At 48.3% G+C, this 15,721-nt stretch overlaps 1 protein-coding gene and 1 long non-coding RNA gene across 4 annotated transcripts in view; both read right to left on the bottom strand.

Moving 5' to 3' along the window:
* LOC105698442 (homeotic protein distal-less) overlaps positions 1–15,721 on the bottom strand; it is a 60,558-nt gene that overhangs the window by 18,713 nt on the left and 26,124 nt on the right. The window lies entirely within an intron of this gene.
* Positions 7,057–7,578, bottom strand: LOC111674136. Its single transcript, XR_002762288.1, has 2 exons — positions 7,456–7,578; positions 7,057–7,390 (listed from the first exon to the last, which is right to left on the bottom strand). It is a non-coding gene; the product is annotated as an uncharacterized LOC111674136 (long non-coding RNA).

Below are 15,721 nucleotides of genomic sequence, written 5' to 3'. Positions count from 1 at the left end.
GACTCCTCGTGCCTCCGAATTCCACTTCTGGTATTGTTAGTGGAACGGATATCTCTTTTTAGAAAAAAAGAAAAATACATTTTCCTCCCGCACAAAATGTGGTAACTTTCATGACGCATTTCTTACCTCGCTGACTAAAAAATTAATTTTTTCTTCATTTCTGAAAGTGGAACTTTCCACGAGCGCGTCCACACTTTGCCCTCACTTCGTTGGCCGCGGGTTCCACCCTCGACGCTCCATCATTACCGGTTAAGAAAAAATAAAATCTCACCCGAGAAAAAAAATTAATTTTTTTTTTAATTTCTGAAAGTGGAACTTTCCACGAGCGCGTCCACACTTTGCCCTCACTTCGTTGGCCGCGGTCGCGTTTCCGCGGGTTCCACCCTCGGCGCTCCACCGTTACCGGTCAGATCGCGTATCTCCGGCAACGCGTCTCACGTGAGACCATTGTTTCGCGTTTAGCGGCAAGGTGAAGTTACGTAATGCCAAAGTAGATGGTATCGCGGCCCGCGCGCTCTCGTCCTCGTCTCGGTCTTCCTCCTCTCTTTACATCCTCCCCGGGTCGAGGTACGCGTGTACCTTGCCCGGGAATCGGCTACCGAGCCGGTACTAGATTGCTACCGGCGCGAATTATTAATCCCCCGGTGCATACGCTCAAGAGTACCCTCGCGAATTTACTCGCATTTTCGTCGGAGGTCGCCCCAACCTCCCCGACTAAGAAAAAAATCTCGATACGTATCTAAACTCATTGCACTAAAATCAACGTCAATTTTTCAGAATCATGTCTAACGATAATAATTCAAACGCTTCGTATAGTACTACCTGGTAATTAATTTTTCTCGCGTTTTTAAAGAGACATGCCAAACTTCGATGAAATTAATGAAAATCATTTCTTTTCAATTGTCCTTTAAGTTGAATAAAAAAAATTGCAAAACTGGGGCACGTTTGTGTACATCGAGATGTACGTACAGAGGGAAAGGAAGAAGCTCGCGATCGTTCTTGTAGGCCATCTTTTTGCCCGGAGTCATCAGGAAAATCCGATCGACGATCGAACGCGTCTTCGATCACTGTCGCGCGCGCCGAGTTCCCTTGCGGATTCTTTTCTCCGCCGGGCGGAATGCGAGTTTTTCCGCGCCCCGAGCTATTCCTTCGGCGGTCGGCATTAAAGTCTGTCCTGTGTTTTTTTTTTTCTTCCATTCCGCTCTTATCGCTTTTGAATCGACATCGCTACCGGATCGGTACGCGTATGGTCGCAATCGGTTTTTTTTTCCCATCGCCGGGTGATTTATTCGAGGCGTCGCGCGTCTCCACCTGCGGAGAGACCTCTTCATCTTATTATCCTTCGACCTCCCCACATCATCCTGGCAGGAAGAAAAAAAAGAAAATCCTCCATATGGATAAAAAGAAATTCTTCGACCCTGGTTTTCTAATCCATTTCACGCGTCATCGAGTTTTTTTTTATTTTTATTATATCTTTTAGTATCTCCTTTTATCTTATATCCTTTTAATATCTCCCTATTGATTATTAGACTCACGGAGACGTAATCGTCCTTGATTCCGCTCTGCGAGGTCCTTTCCGCGTATTTTCCGCGAATCGGGTTACTTTTTCCACCGATCAGGGGGGCGAGGCGGAAACGCCCGAATCTTTCCGGAAACGGCCGAGCAAATTAGGCGCGTTCGCGCCGCTTCAGGACGCGCGTGCTCCCCGGGGAACCGTTAAGGCACGCCACGGCCGCCGGGAAACTGTTAATAGAACAAATTACGTTAATAAAAGGTAACAGCGGCGGCCGTTTTCACGGTAGAATAACAATGGCCCCCGTAGGTCCATTTGAATATTTCCCTAATGCGAGGTACACCGAGGCGCGACGCGTCGCGGCGGCGAACATGCGCGCGCTTTTTCCTACGCATCGATGCCCTTGCCGGTCGTATGTCGCGTCCGGAAGGGAAGGTCCGTCCCCCGGGAGAGCCACTTCCGGTGGCCGGCGGCGGCCATCTTGGAAAACCGCATTTTCCGCGCCGACCCTTCAGACTGATGATTTCCCAGCAACGAATTTTTAATGGATCAAGGTGTCGATACCGAATCGTCTCAAATTTTAGAACGCGAACATGGAAGCTATAAGGAATCGATAGCGCCATCTTGGTAACTCTAGACTCCGCAAGAAGCGGAGGCTATTTGGTTACGCCGCTCACCCCGGTGGACGCGTAAAAGGCCTAATTTCACGGCGTGACAAGGTGGTTTCGACTTTCGAGCCGGCGGCCAATCGGCGGGGCCCTAGACGAGGCGAGAAAAAAGGCTCGGACCAATAAAGGAGGCGAGCTCCGATAGGTCGAAACCCGTCACGGGATCCGAAGGAAGGCTGATCGAGCTGTGAAATCCGTAATGGCGGTTGGAGGAATAGATTCATAACCATCGGAATATCTGGAGATAACGGCGACATATAGAATGACAGGAACATCGGGAATTCTAATCTCCTCGGATAGGACTTTTCGGTACTCCCTTAACCCCTTGGCTACTAAGAGCGCCTAAAGGCGCCCGACGTTAGGTCCAATATCGCCTGCACGGTCAGAGGAATTTCGCCCATATGTCGAATGCCTCCGTGTTCAAAGAGAATAAGGTGATATGAAAGGCTCATTCTATATACATATAAAGCGTCAAAATATTAATAAAACTTTAACACGCGATTATGAAGGCCCTAAGGAAAAACCAGACGCTCGTGAAATTTCACTTTTCAAACAAGAATATGTGATCCTTGACGGTTTCATATCACCTAAATTCGGAGATAAAGTTCCTTCCGAGGAGACGTCCACGGGTGAGAGAGAGATTTTCAGGTGAGAAATCGAGGATTTTTTTTTTTAAGAAATTGCTCGAGGAACGCGGAGAAGAGAATCCAAGACGGCGCACCTCGAAGAAAGAGGCCGGGTTCCTTCAGGGTTCCCCGGGGTTCCCGAGGAGTCCAGAGGCCGTGGGTAGGCGGAGCCCGAGGGCGAGTGCGGAGTCCATAGAGCGACCATAAAGTTTCCCCATAACTTAGAGGCGGCTCGGCAGTAAAACCGCGGATTTCCATGCAACGACTGAAAACGAGCGCGAGCAACGCTCCCTGGGCGTAAAACGCGAGGCCGAGGAACGGGAGCGAGAGAGAGAGGGAGGGACGCAGCAAAAGAGATGCCCCGGCCGTAAAACCGAACTATCCGGCAGGGCCGACGTTCCTCTCCTTTTTCCCCGCATTTCTTTTTTCCCCGCTTTTCCCGCCCTTCTTCTGCGCCTTCTTCGGCCGCTTCTTCCGAGAGCGGCCAACGCCTTCGACGGCTTTCCGCGACTTTCGCGAATTCCTCCCCATTACCGCCCGCCCGAGAAGAGAACCGGCATTTCCCGAGAACCGGCGGCCCCTAGCGAAACGACGACCTCTACGAGATTTATAGAACGAACCCTAAAGAACAACATTCATTCGGGCCATTTTTCTATAAAACGCTCCGGTCACGCCGAAACGTGCCTCCAAGCGACTCGCTTTAATCCGGCGCTCGTAGGACTCCGCAGAGGGATTCCTTCTTCCTCGCCTTTTCCCACCGCGGTATCTCTTCCTCGGCAGGAAGTTTTCCATTTCTCCTCGGTTACTTTTTCCTCCCAGTGCAACCGCGTTTCCCTCGGGGTTCCCTTCTCTCCTTGCCTCGCCGCTCTCCCGTCCTTTCTTTTCCTCCTCGCGGTCTTTCTTGCATCGGCCCTCGATTACGATCTTCCCCCCTTCTCTCTCTTTTATTTTCGACTTCTTGCGAGCTCTCCTCTTTTTACCCGCAGCTCACTCTTCCTTCGACCGGCTACCGGTCTACCCTCGGATCGGCGAATCATCAGCCTCGATCTACATACGAGGCCCCTTCTCGCCGTGGAACCGTTTTAATCGGCTAATCCAAGAAAACCAGGAGAAGGAAACTCCTCGGTATACCGTTAACGGCCACGTTGAGATCGCTCTTATGCCGATCGCAATAAGATAACATCCCCGATCCGCGAAATCCCGCGTTCACGATCCCCTCCTCGTCGTCCTTCCTCGCTAAAAAATATATTTACGGTCGAAAATACCCGGAGGGAATGAAACTGACATCATGAAAATCAAGAACCGCTGATATACTCGTGGAAAAACTAGGGGAAAGAGTTTTTTTTTTTTTTTTCATATCCTTTTCTATCCGATTTAATTGAAAATATTAATCGATTAATTCTCATCCGTGGAATCGATCCCACGATGTCGTTGATGCGCGAAAATTAATATCGCGAGATCTCTGGCCGTTCTCCTTGGAGGAAAAAAATCGAGATCTTGACAGACTGATATCCCGTCGAGTGACTGTGATTAGGGACAGGAGCTGGCCAATCTCGACTGCACGTGTACATGTACCATTTCTAATTAATTAATCCGATTCTCGAGGAGAATGACAATCGCTCGACGCGAGTCACGACCACCCATCATCTCGATCGGTGAATGGAGTCAAGTCATTCAAATCTCCCGCCAAATGTCCCCACATTTCAAGATCACGTCGAGCGGCTCAAAGCCGAAATAAAAGATACTGGAATATCTGTACCAATAAATTAACCTCTCTCCGATAGAAATTAATACTAAAAAAAAAAAAGATAAAATAAGAATAGACCTCCATAAAAATCACCGCAACATTTACGAATCAAGAACCATTCGATGTCGCTGTTTAAATTAATGTCCAACGTAAAGAAACCGAGCGTCATTGGTAATATCGAATAGACCAAGTGATCGAATTTTAATCCCGGCTACGCATAGGAGAGAATCGCACCATGGGAAGGGGTAGACAAAGAGAATGCCCGGTATCGGTGCATAAAACCTGGATATTTACGAAGCCTGTTTTCACGGATGTGAACACCCGGTATGCGCCGACGGAGGAAGACAACCGGGCGTACCGCATCGGGAGTGCACCATTTATTTATTTTACCCGCGGATGGATGAAACTCATTTACGGTACACATACAGAGGGATGAGTGCACTTAGGTGCACCTGCGCGCGCAGCTAGCCCTCGTACGCGTGGAACGATTCGCGATAATGAGCCGCGACGGCGGACAAGCCGAGTGCCACTGGCGATCCATTTCCCTTTGTCGTCGTCTCTTAATCGCTCCTGGTAAAGGCGAAAGGTGCCTCCGTTTTGTCCGGCTGTTCTAATTACAATCGCATTTCGACTACCGGCAGAATCGATGCCATTCCTTTTAACCCTTCGAACACGGAGCCGTTCGACATACGGGCGAAATTCCCGTGACCGTGCAGGCAATATTGGACCAAGCGTCGGGCGCCTTTAGGCGCTCTTATGAGACAAAGGGTTAAAAAAAATTTAAAGGCGCGTTAAATCGACGAAAAATTATGCGAGGGAGAAATCGAACACCCTACGTGGGCCAAAAATTCGTCGGCAAAAGGTGTCTCCATGTTTCTTTTCCCCGGATGACGTACATTCGCCTTCGAATTACATGAATTACATGGACCGAATGCGGCATCCGATATTTATTGCGGCGGTCTTTTAACAACCGGGCCTATCAAATCGATACACATCGATCTCAACGAGAGTACTGCCGTGTTATGACCCTGGAGACATATGATTATTACCACCTTTACGAGGCTCGTTATGTAAAGCGCGCGGGAAAAATTATTTACTGTGACATAATTAATAATACGTTTTTTTCGGCCGTTTATGACTGGCAGCGAAAGGTGTCCCGATCATTGAGCCGTAATTATAAAACCCCTTGAATAAACCCGGGGATTCGTGTGATCGACTTATCGGAATGATTTCTCTATCTCTATTGCAATAATCGATAAAGCAGTCGATTACTCCGAGTAAAGACCCGACACGTGGTCGTATTATCCAGCAATTACCTCGGTTAAATATGGCCTAGGACAAGTTTAAGAAATATTACCAATAAACGCGTGTATATTTCAGATCAATATGCGATATTTCCGGCGACATGCCGAGATACGCTTTTATTATTCATTACGGATGGATGAATTTTATCGAGCTGTCCCGCACTCGGCCCGCAATTACGAGAAACTCGCACGTAATCCCGACATTTCGTTTTATTACTTCTGTCAGAGTTGTCGCGAAAATTAATCGACAATTTACGATCACTGTGTCGCATCAAAGAGCGCCTTATGTAACGCCATTTTCAGTGCATAATTCGGAAAGGTTCATAAACATAAATAAATGCCGTGTCAAATTGGACAACGAATGTCGTTTTCTGAACCTCTTGAATGAGTAAAGTCAACTTTAACAAGGCCATTGAGAGTGGACGATTTTTCTGCGTTAGCATAATTCTCGGGACGCGTAAACACTTTGGAGGGGGGCCAAAGTGAGCGAGAGAGAGGGCTGCAATTATATAGGGATGCAAATAGGCTCGCCGCCGCAAATCGGGTTTTCGGGGAGGTATTAGCTAATTACGCGATTTGTCTTAACCATTAAACTACGGGCAATCGGCGCCGATTCCCCCGTCGAGTCGCTAACGCGTAAACGGCGGCGACTTCCTCGGCATATCTCGATCGAGATTCAGGCGATATATCTCGGCTGTCCCAGGACACGTACTCGCCTATCGGGACAGGATTCTCCGTTTTAATTTCAGCCCCGGGACGCGCGATCTCCTCCGTGAGATCTTCATGGAGGCGCGTCAAGGAACTTCCCCGTTACCTCGGCCGAGGATGCGAAATCCGGAGGCATTGTCTCCTGGAGGGCCTGAATCTTCCTCGTACTCCGTCCCGTTAAGGGGACGTGAAAGCGGCGTCCGAAAGCTCAATCGTTCATCACACTTTTCATAGGACTGGGTGTCTTAAATCGTTTCATAATTTAATGCGTGAATATGGAGACCCTAAGGTAGGTCCTGAAACTCGTGAAATTTCATTTTTTATCAACTATTTTTTAAAATACTTATAAACAAATGTGAAAATAATTGACATTTCATGAGTTTCAGGACTTTCCTTATAGTCTCCCTATTCACGTTGTAAAGTGTCTAACAATTCGGTAAACCGGGTTGGGAGAAAAGTTTTATAAACAATACCTCTTCCACGCCACATGATTGATGAAACAATATTCTATCTATTAAATTAGTTACATTTGATCGTTGCGCATGGAAAGTGAACGAAGACTACGTGAGTCATGGCATCGCCATCCAGTGTATAGGTTCATGTGTTCGTTACGACTAGCGTAGTGCACCGGAGCGGGGATTACGTCCGCGATAATGGCGTCAGCGTCATAACGTAGCCTCCAATTGCGGAGGAATACTAATTAAAATCCGATTATTCGATTGCCACTTACCCAAAATACAAACGATTCAATTATTCCCTCATAAAGATCCCTCCAAAAGAGTACCTACAACCTACGCCAATGCGAACCGACTCGTCCAGCTCACCTGTAACAAAAGAGAAACATACGTTATTCACGTTATATAAAATCTCGATATACACAAACACACACCGTGCCGCGGGAAATACTAATTCACGTCCGATGAGCCTCCGCTATCCTAAGAGCCTAATATCGAGAGGCTCTTACAAGGTGTTCAGATATTACGATATAGTGAAAATGCGTAGAGTTAAGGAATTATCGCGACCGACATTGCGTTAGATCCCACCCTTGGCCGATCGCGAACTACTGACTTAGCGGTCGCCGCGGCCGCCCGCATCGCCCCGGTCCGCGGTGTTGCCGCCGTTATACCGGGGTCGCCGGCGTTGCCGACGTCGACGGAGTGTCCGAAACCCCCAGTGTCGCTCCGACGGCGCCAGACGGCGGAGCTTTCGTCGTTGGGCGACGACGTTCTCGTGGAAACGTTGCTTGCGTGTCTCCTGGCGAGGGACTCGCGCGACAGCCACCGCGGGTAATGATCTTCTTCCTTGCCGCCACCGTTGCGGATCCGCCCCGCGTCGGGGCCTCGAGGCCGAGCCTCGCGTGACACACGGCCGCGTTCACGAGAAAATCGAATCAAACCGACGAACGAGGCGAGGCTTTTCCGCCGGTCGGTTCCCAGGCGAAGTCGCGCGCATCTTGGTATCACGTAGGGCCCGGTTTTCCGGAAAACGCAACGCGTCGCCCCTTTTAAATGGAAAATATTACAAATTGGAATATGTATAAATACACGAAACATCGTATATTTACATTGTAACATTCTTTAACTTGACTCGGATGCTTAAAATGTGACATTACAGAGTGAATGTGACTTCCCTGGAATTTATTCTCGCCTCGAATTAATCAATTATCTATGTATGTACAATGGCGGACATGAATGCCTCCCCTGCAGATACGACTTGTAATTATTTTATACTCTCCATTTTGAATTCTTCGGCGGGAAGCGTTCTCCAAGATGGCCGCCGAGAAGGGAAAACCGGCGAATGCATCTCGCGGTTAGATATTACGTTAATTGTTTCCCTTATTTCCGACTCGTTGTTTATAAGTGGTATAAGTAATCGGCGATTATTTAAGAGGCCGAGCAGAGTGGGGGAGCGACTTTCGGCAAGAAAGTAAATAATTTTAAGGGCCCCCCATTTGTCCTCCCACCAACCGGCGCGGCTTTAATGGGTTTTCAGCTCGGGCCGTAAAACGCATTAAAACTCGTACCGATGACGAAGAGGGAGGTCCCACCTTGCCAAAAATCAGGCTGTGCATCAAGGGCTCGCTTCGTAAATTTCAAGCACAGTGGTACTTAATCTTCGCCGCTTTCCGAGAGGCACTCCCCTTCTCGATCACTAAATCCGTCACGTCGCGCTTTCGTCCCGGAACCGAAAAAGTGACATCGACACCGTTCCCACGACTTATCAAAATTCCTACGTCCTTATAAAAACCCACCCCCGTTAATAACGATATGGAAAACACTAGAAATAACGGAGGCGCCTCTCGAGGGGCTTCGAACGGGGAATCCAAGTCACGCGATTTATTTCTAACGAGCACTAAATCAATACAAAAAAATATCCATTTGTCTCCAAGAACGTAATTTTGAGAAAGCGGGAAACGAAACGTGGGTTGCAAGGTGCATCTACGGATTTTCTATACGTAAAAAAAATTAAGGGCGTACTCGAGATTACTTATTTCGGGTGATAAGGGATATAGGTTATCGTAAATGGCGGTCGGGCCGTTTATCGATAAATTTGAGAACCTCTGCCAAGACCGTAGGGGGCGTATCTCGGCACATCCCATACACCTATGGAGTGCACTCGCATACCCTATTCGGTGTTTTCGTGTTTAGGCGCAGTACCGGGACCGAGCATGGTATATATCGGGCTCCAGTAATCCGAGCCTAATTTTCTATTAACACCGGAAAGCGCAAAAATCCATTCACGACACGACCGATCTCGCCCTCCCCTAATCGGCCGAGAAGACCATTACGACCCCGTAACGCGATTATCCTAATTATTACTAATATAATATTAGTAATAAATTATCGCGATTATAATATTAGTAATAAATTATCGCGATTATTGCTACCCTCGTTGGCATTGTTATCAATTTCCCATTTTCTCCATTTACGAAGTCTCATGTATTTCCGATAAAGAGTGTATTAAGGAAATGTTTAAAAAAAGATAAGTCGAGGGTCTTAGGTACTCCGAAGGGGTGGGATGAAGAATTGGAGGAGCACTTTTTATCTTTGGCTCCTCTTATCAATGCTTTGTCACCTGTCGGGGGTCGCGGATCCCTCGGGACAGATTTCGCAGTCAAGTTCTCCGTCAAAGGGCGACGCGTTCTGGAGATCCTCTTCCCAGATCGCCGAAAGAACCTCCAGAGGAAACTGGTTTGGTATCGTAACCCGAGAAAGAGAGATAGAGAGAGAGAGGGCCGACTAGGTAGACGGGGAAGGAGCAAGCGTCTCGGGCCAGAAGCTATTGAGTCGTTAACGCACAATGTTATCCCTGACCGAGTATCGAGAACTTGTAATTAGCCGTACGCTTGTTACCGGCTCGTTAAACGGTAGTTCGCTATACCTTGCGTTTCCACCGACGAATTCGCCCCCCAAATCCGGCATTTCTATAATTGTAAGATCCTCCGGGCGCGAATATCAAATTATCACCTCGAGCTAATTGAAATGACAGGTCGTCAAAATCCGTGAAATTTATTCATATTTTTCATATTTTCCTGAAGATAGAAGAGCGCCCTTGAAACGATGCAATTTTTTTTTCTCTCTCATTCGCGATTATGAAATTCAAATTATCACCTCGAGCTAATAATTGAAATTACAGGCCATAAAAATTCGTGAAATTAATACAATTTCTTGCCAGCGTACCGACACCCGTACGCCATTTTTTATATTTTTCTAAAGGTAGAAAAGTGCTCTTGAAACGATGCAATTTTTTTTTCTTGTAGATTTTTCGCATCTCCCAATTTTTCTGGGGTCGAGGGTGCATTCAATTGTTCCCCGTGTTGGAGGCAACGACCCTTTCGAGGACTCGAGAGGTCCTGGAAATAAGATTCGCAGGAATGCCGGGGTGGAGAGACAAATGGATCGCGTTCTAGGTATCGGGTCGAGGACGCGGCGAAACGCAGAGGCGCATTAGCGTCATCGATCGCGATACCGATCGATATTCAGGTGCGTGCACAAGAGGAGAGAGGAGAGGAGAAGACCTCTCTCTCTCTCTCTCTCTCTCTCCCCCGAGACTCGCGGAGGAAAGGAACCCGCGGCCGCTCGTCGGCCGCATAAATCAGAAGACGCTCTTTTCCAGAATGCGCGGCTCCTCGTCGCTTATAAACAAGTCTTATAAATATTCAAGAGACAGGTCGAGGTACACGTGTTCCCGTCCGGGCAGGCCCGAGAGATCGCACCCTGTCTGCAGAAAATCTCTTCCCTGGGGAAACCATGAAACCACCCGTTCCCTCCCCTCCTCTCGCTTATCCCTCATCCGTATATCAAAAAATAACATCCTATACTCAACTGGATTTTTTCATCTCGTTAAATTCCTAAACAAAAGGCGATCAAACAGGAAAACCTGAAACGCCGGCGAGAAGGTTATTCCAGGGAAATATTAATTATTAATTTAAATGCCCTGATTTTTCTTACCGCTAAATTCTATTTTATTCCCGGGGGTGGGGGACACGCAGAGGGTGATTTTTTGGAATTGCGGATTCGACGGAGAGGGGCGAGAGGATGACGTTCCAGGGGACTGCGGAATTTTCCAGCGCCTGCGGAAAAGCAGCGATCCGAGGAGACGTCCGACCGGTCCGAGGGCTCACTTCGATTCTCCTCGTCTTCTTCCATTTTTCGCGGGTTTCTATTTCTTGCTTTTTTTTTCTTCCTTCTTTTCGTCCTTTTCTCTTCCTCTTCTTCCCGGACTCGTGCCCTCTCCGTTCCCTCCCGCCCTCTCGGTCGCTCCCCTCTTTCGCCCGGTTTCTTTTCTCGCGCGGCCCGAGAGGGAGAGGGAAGAGAAGAGAGGAGACGGCATTTGCCGGAGCTCGTTTCACGAGGAAGCGATCGATTAATCCTTGCGATAGCCCTTAGGTTTAATTAGCCCTCCGGGATTTATGCTTAGGCGGGCCTACGAAATGCGAAATTCCGAAAGGCACCCGGGAAGGGAGGATCTACCGAGCATTGTCGAAATTCGCCTACCGAGGGTCAAAATACCACAATGAAAATATCGAAAGTCGCAAATTTGGCCGCAATTTTCTAAAAAAAAAAAATAAATTTTTTTTCTTATTTTCCAAGCAAAACAAAAATAATTTGCCGACCAATATACATATATATGTATGTATATTGAGATAAGTCGACTCCAGGCAAACTGGCCACGTGCAAATTACTCGGGCTCTGAATACTTATATACGTGAAAACCGTGTAAAAATGCCGAGGTGTAAAATCCAAGTCACTTTTCCGGCCAACCGAAGAATTTCCCTCGTTTTTGCGAGGAATTACACTCAAGGCAAGACCTGCGCTACAAAGAGCGATTTCCTCTCCGATCGTTTACGCCTCGTAAGTGCCAAAGAGTCTTGCCAATTTTTACGATCTTTTTCGCGCCATACGTGCATTTTTACCTCCGAAGTTTCGAGCCTGGCGGTTATTATATAATATTCCCCGCCGAGCGTCGGTTTTGCTCTTAGACCTTCGCTTTCCGAAACTAGGACACGGTATTTTCGCTAATAAATGTACGGGGGAAAAAAGTTCCCCGAATAGGATTTACCTGCATAACCTATAAGTGCATTTTCGGCGCGCTGCAGAATTTCAACGCCGCGTGGAAATGAATGATCCAACTTAAAGGGTGAAAATTCACTGAGTGGAAATAGCGGGCGAGTAACGTTACGAGTACTCGGGTAATGTCACCTGCTAATTGCCGCGGTGAGATTAAAAGGGAGTTATGCAACGCACCCGTTGCACCAGTTGCACCGCGCAGGTCCATCTCCCCCTAAGAGGGTTCTTATCTCTCTGACTATGTTTTCCGCATTTTCATTTCTCCCATATCTAATCCTAGGTCTAATTGGTCCGGCTGCAATTAGCCGTGTAATTATGTCGCCTGGGAGGATTGAAAGGAAAGAGGTAGAAATAAGAGCATAATCAAGTAGCGATTCCACGCGCCGTTGCATCGGTCGAATAGATCCACCTAATTTGCATCCTCGATCGCACTGATTCCAGATCGATCGTTCCGAGTGTCATTACACGTGCGAGTCTCTAAACAGCTCGGACGATCTTTGCGCAATCCCGCGATGCGCCGAGATAGACCTCGCAAGATGCAACTACGTAAGGTGCACGTAAGGACGGGGTGTCGGATCGAAATAGCCCCTGGGAATTGCGCAATCCTTTCCCAGTGCTCCGAGAGTCCATTTGCAGGAGATTAAGCCATTTAGACGTCCTCCAGCGGGCCCGAATGTCGGACGACCGAGACGCCATTTTTTCCTCCGCTTTTTTTCTATTTCATTCGCGGTAAAAAGGAAAAAACCGTCTAACGAGTAATCGGAACTTGCAGCAAGTACCGTCGAAGCATCGTCATTGAGAAAATTTTCGATAGCGATAATTCGTTATCAGTGGAAAGTGAGGAATTTAAAAATGCCGCCAAAAGTGCCGCAGTACCCTCGACTCTCGCTTTGAAATCCTCGCAATTTTTCGAAGCCCGATTTTCGTCCCAGCCCTCGGCTCTGTCTCTTTTACCCGAAGAATCCAGGATCGCGGCTTGGTTGCTCGGAAAGCGCAAAAGGAGGAGGAATCTCCCGACACGGCGCGCGGGCCTTACGCAACGTCTCGGCCGCGTCTCCGCGATTGTTCCTCCGTCACATGTGCGAGCGCGTGCACGTCTCGGGGATTAATTTTTCCGCGGTATACCGGGAAATCTCGTAATCGTCTAAAAAGTGATAGGAACAAAAAGAGAGAAAAAGGAAACAAAAAAATGGGACTCGCCGTTAAACCAACATGGCGGACGGGGAAATCGGCCAGTTCGAAGAGACGCGAAACGAGCGATGACAAAGTCAAGCGATAGGCTGGAAATGATTCACCCACCGATATACAATACCACGAGGCGAAATCCGAAGGCGGGAGCCTACCACGTTTGAATTTCCCGCGGGCATTTCGCTCGCTCCTGGAGGGACGAAGAAGATGGCGCGACCCTCGCGGGTGGTTCTTAAAATAAATAATTAATATCCGAATCCCGCGGATCTCCCATTAGCACCCCCTGTCCATTTTGCACTAATTCATGGCCGAGCTCGACCGAGTGACCGAGTGATTACGGCTGGCCCATTGATTGCTGTTTACATGCGACCATAAACAAGCCATTATGTAACCCGTCGAGAGTACACTCTCATACATAATTTACAAGCTCTACCACGGATACCCGACGATGAGTCGATTCTTAGACGAGTGCGTTATCTCCTGTACTCTTAAATGGGTACATACCAGTACAGGGGTACGTACGTACAGGTACGGGTACTCATAGACAAGGGCATTCGTACACGGTATGCGTATCGATGCACGTCCTCGTACAAGAGTTCGTACCTGCATTCGTCCTGTGCATCTCGTCCATACCTGCACACCTGTACCTCGCACCGTGCAGGTGCATCATCGCGTGGAAATTCGTCGAGGCCACTTTGCAGTGATTTACGCTATCCGTATGGATTCCTGGAATTTCGAATTATGCGAAAGAACGCGCGACACGTACGCGCATGCCGACCGAGATGTAAATGATCGTAATCGATCACCGGATTATTATATAACGCGACGGCACTCGCCGGTATGGAATTAATAATAATATTCACCTATCACTCTCTCGTGACAAAGATTACGTGGAGATTAGGCAGAGATTACCCGTTAGAAAATCCCGTGGTCCTTGAACCTCGAATCTCCTCTTTCTTTTTTTTTTTCATTTTTTTTGTCATTTTTCTCTCTATTCTTTTATCGTTCTCGCGGTTTCTTCCTGCGATATGGCCAGGATTTTCGCCTCTCAAAATCCCGATCGCCCTGCGCATTCGGTTGCGGCCCTGCAGGTACTGCCCACCTGACGTCACGCACCTGTTCCCACCGCACCCTGAGAACCAGCTCCCACGGGAGAGCCATTACCCGACGGAGTCGTGGGTTTCCACCGGCGATAATTCCCGTCTCGATCCGAGGATCGCCTTTCCACGTGGCGACGCACCTATTCGCGACGGAAATAGTCCTGCTTCTTAAGGTGATATGGAAGTGTCATACAGGTACATATATCAAAACGTCAAATTATTAATAAACCTCCTCACGGCGGAAATAGTCCTGCTTCTTAAGGTGATATGGAAGTGTCATACAGGTACATATATATCAAAACGTCAAATTGTTAATAAACCTCCTCGCGACGGAAATAGTCCTGCTTTCCCCTCCGATTTCATCCAGGATTAATCCTCCCCTCCCTTTCCCCCTTTTTTCTTTTTTCATCCAGCGTTTCGTTATTGTCCGCGATGAAAGGGGCCGGCGGAGAGGAGGACTCCTTGACGATTCTGCAACCGGAAATTCTTTTTCACGTCGGTGCATTCTCCGGACGAGAGGAATTCCGCGACTTCGGATGCCTCTTCAAGGTCCGAGGAAACGGCGGAATGAGAGAGAACCTCGCGGGGAAAGAGAACGGAGAAATACGTCAAATGCTTTGCGGTGCTCCGAGTCCTCTTAACGACCGATCTATACAGGGCGATTCAGGTGGGTTCCCCAAAACCAGGGATACCTCGAATCTCCCATTTCTGGCGTCACAACCTGCTGGAGCAAAAATTCAATGTACTTAAAAAAAAAAAAGAAATATCAACACATCTAAAATCCAAGGCGACTCCCATTTTCACGAGTAATGCTACTTAACATTTTTCTTCCATTTTCATTTTACCGAGCATTTTCGACATTTTCAGGACACCTCTCTCTCGACTCCTGTTTTCAAGGCCTCTCCGGTTTTACCGCGGCGAGAAGGTTCCCGGATTTTTTTTCCGCGGCCCTCGAGGACTTAATAACCCGGGGAAGGCGTGCGAGGGCCGCAAGGGGGTTCCCGAGGGAAGTCATACCAGGATGGGAGTGATAGGGGGACGCATCGTGCGAGAAGCAATTAATGTATGCTAATGGGGCCAGCGGTGCTGCGCTCCTCGTCTTTAACACCCAACGTTTACCTTCCCTTCCCCGGGACGGGGAAGGCATTTTCTCGGGCTTTCGGGAACCGGAAGTTGCATCCATCTCGAGGAAAAGCGGGATCCCCAAGGGGAGAGGAGAATCCAGCTCGAAGTGGCTCTCCAGGAAAACGTCGACGCGGTGCGGAGAGGAGTCTAAACTTCGACGGCGTCGAGGAGG

This window comes from Orussus abietinus, unplaced genomic scaffold (assembly GCF_000612105.2).
Source record: "Orussus abietinus isolate OABI.00-Male unplaced genomic scaffold, Oabi_2.0 scaffold13, whole genome shotgun sequence".
NCBI lineage: Eukaryota > Metazoa > Arthropoda > Insecta > Hymenoptera > Orussidae > Orussus > Orussus abietinus.
The sequence above is the reverse complement of the archived record's forward strand: the minus strand, read 5'-3'. Positions and strand labels throughout refer to the sequence as shown.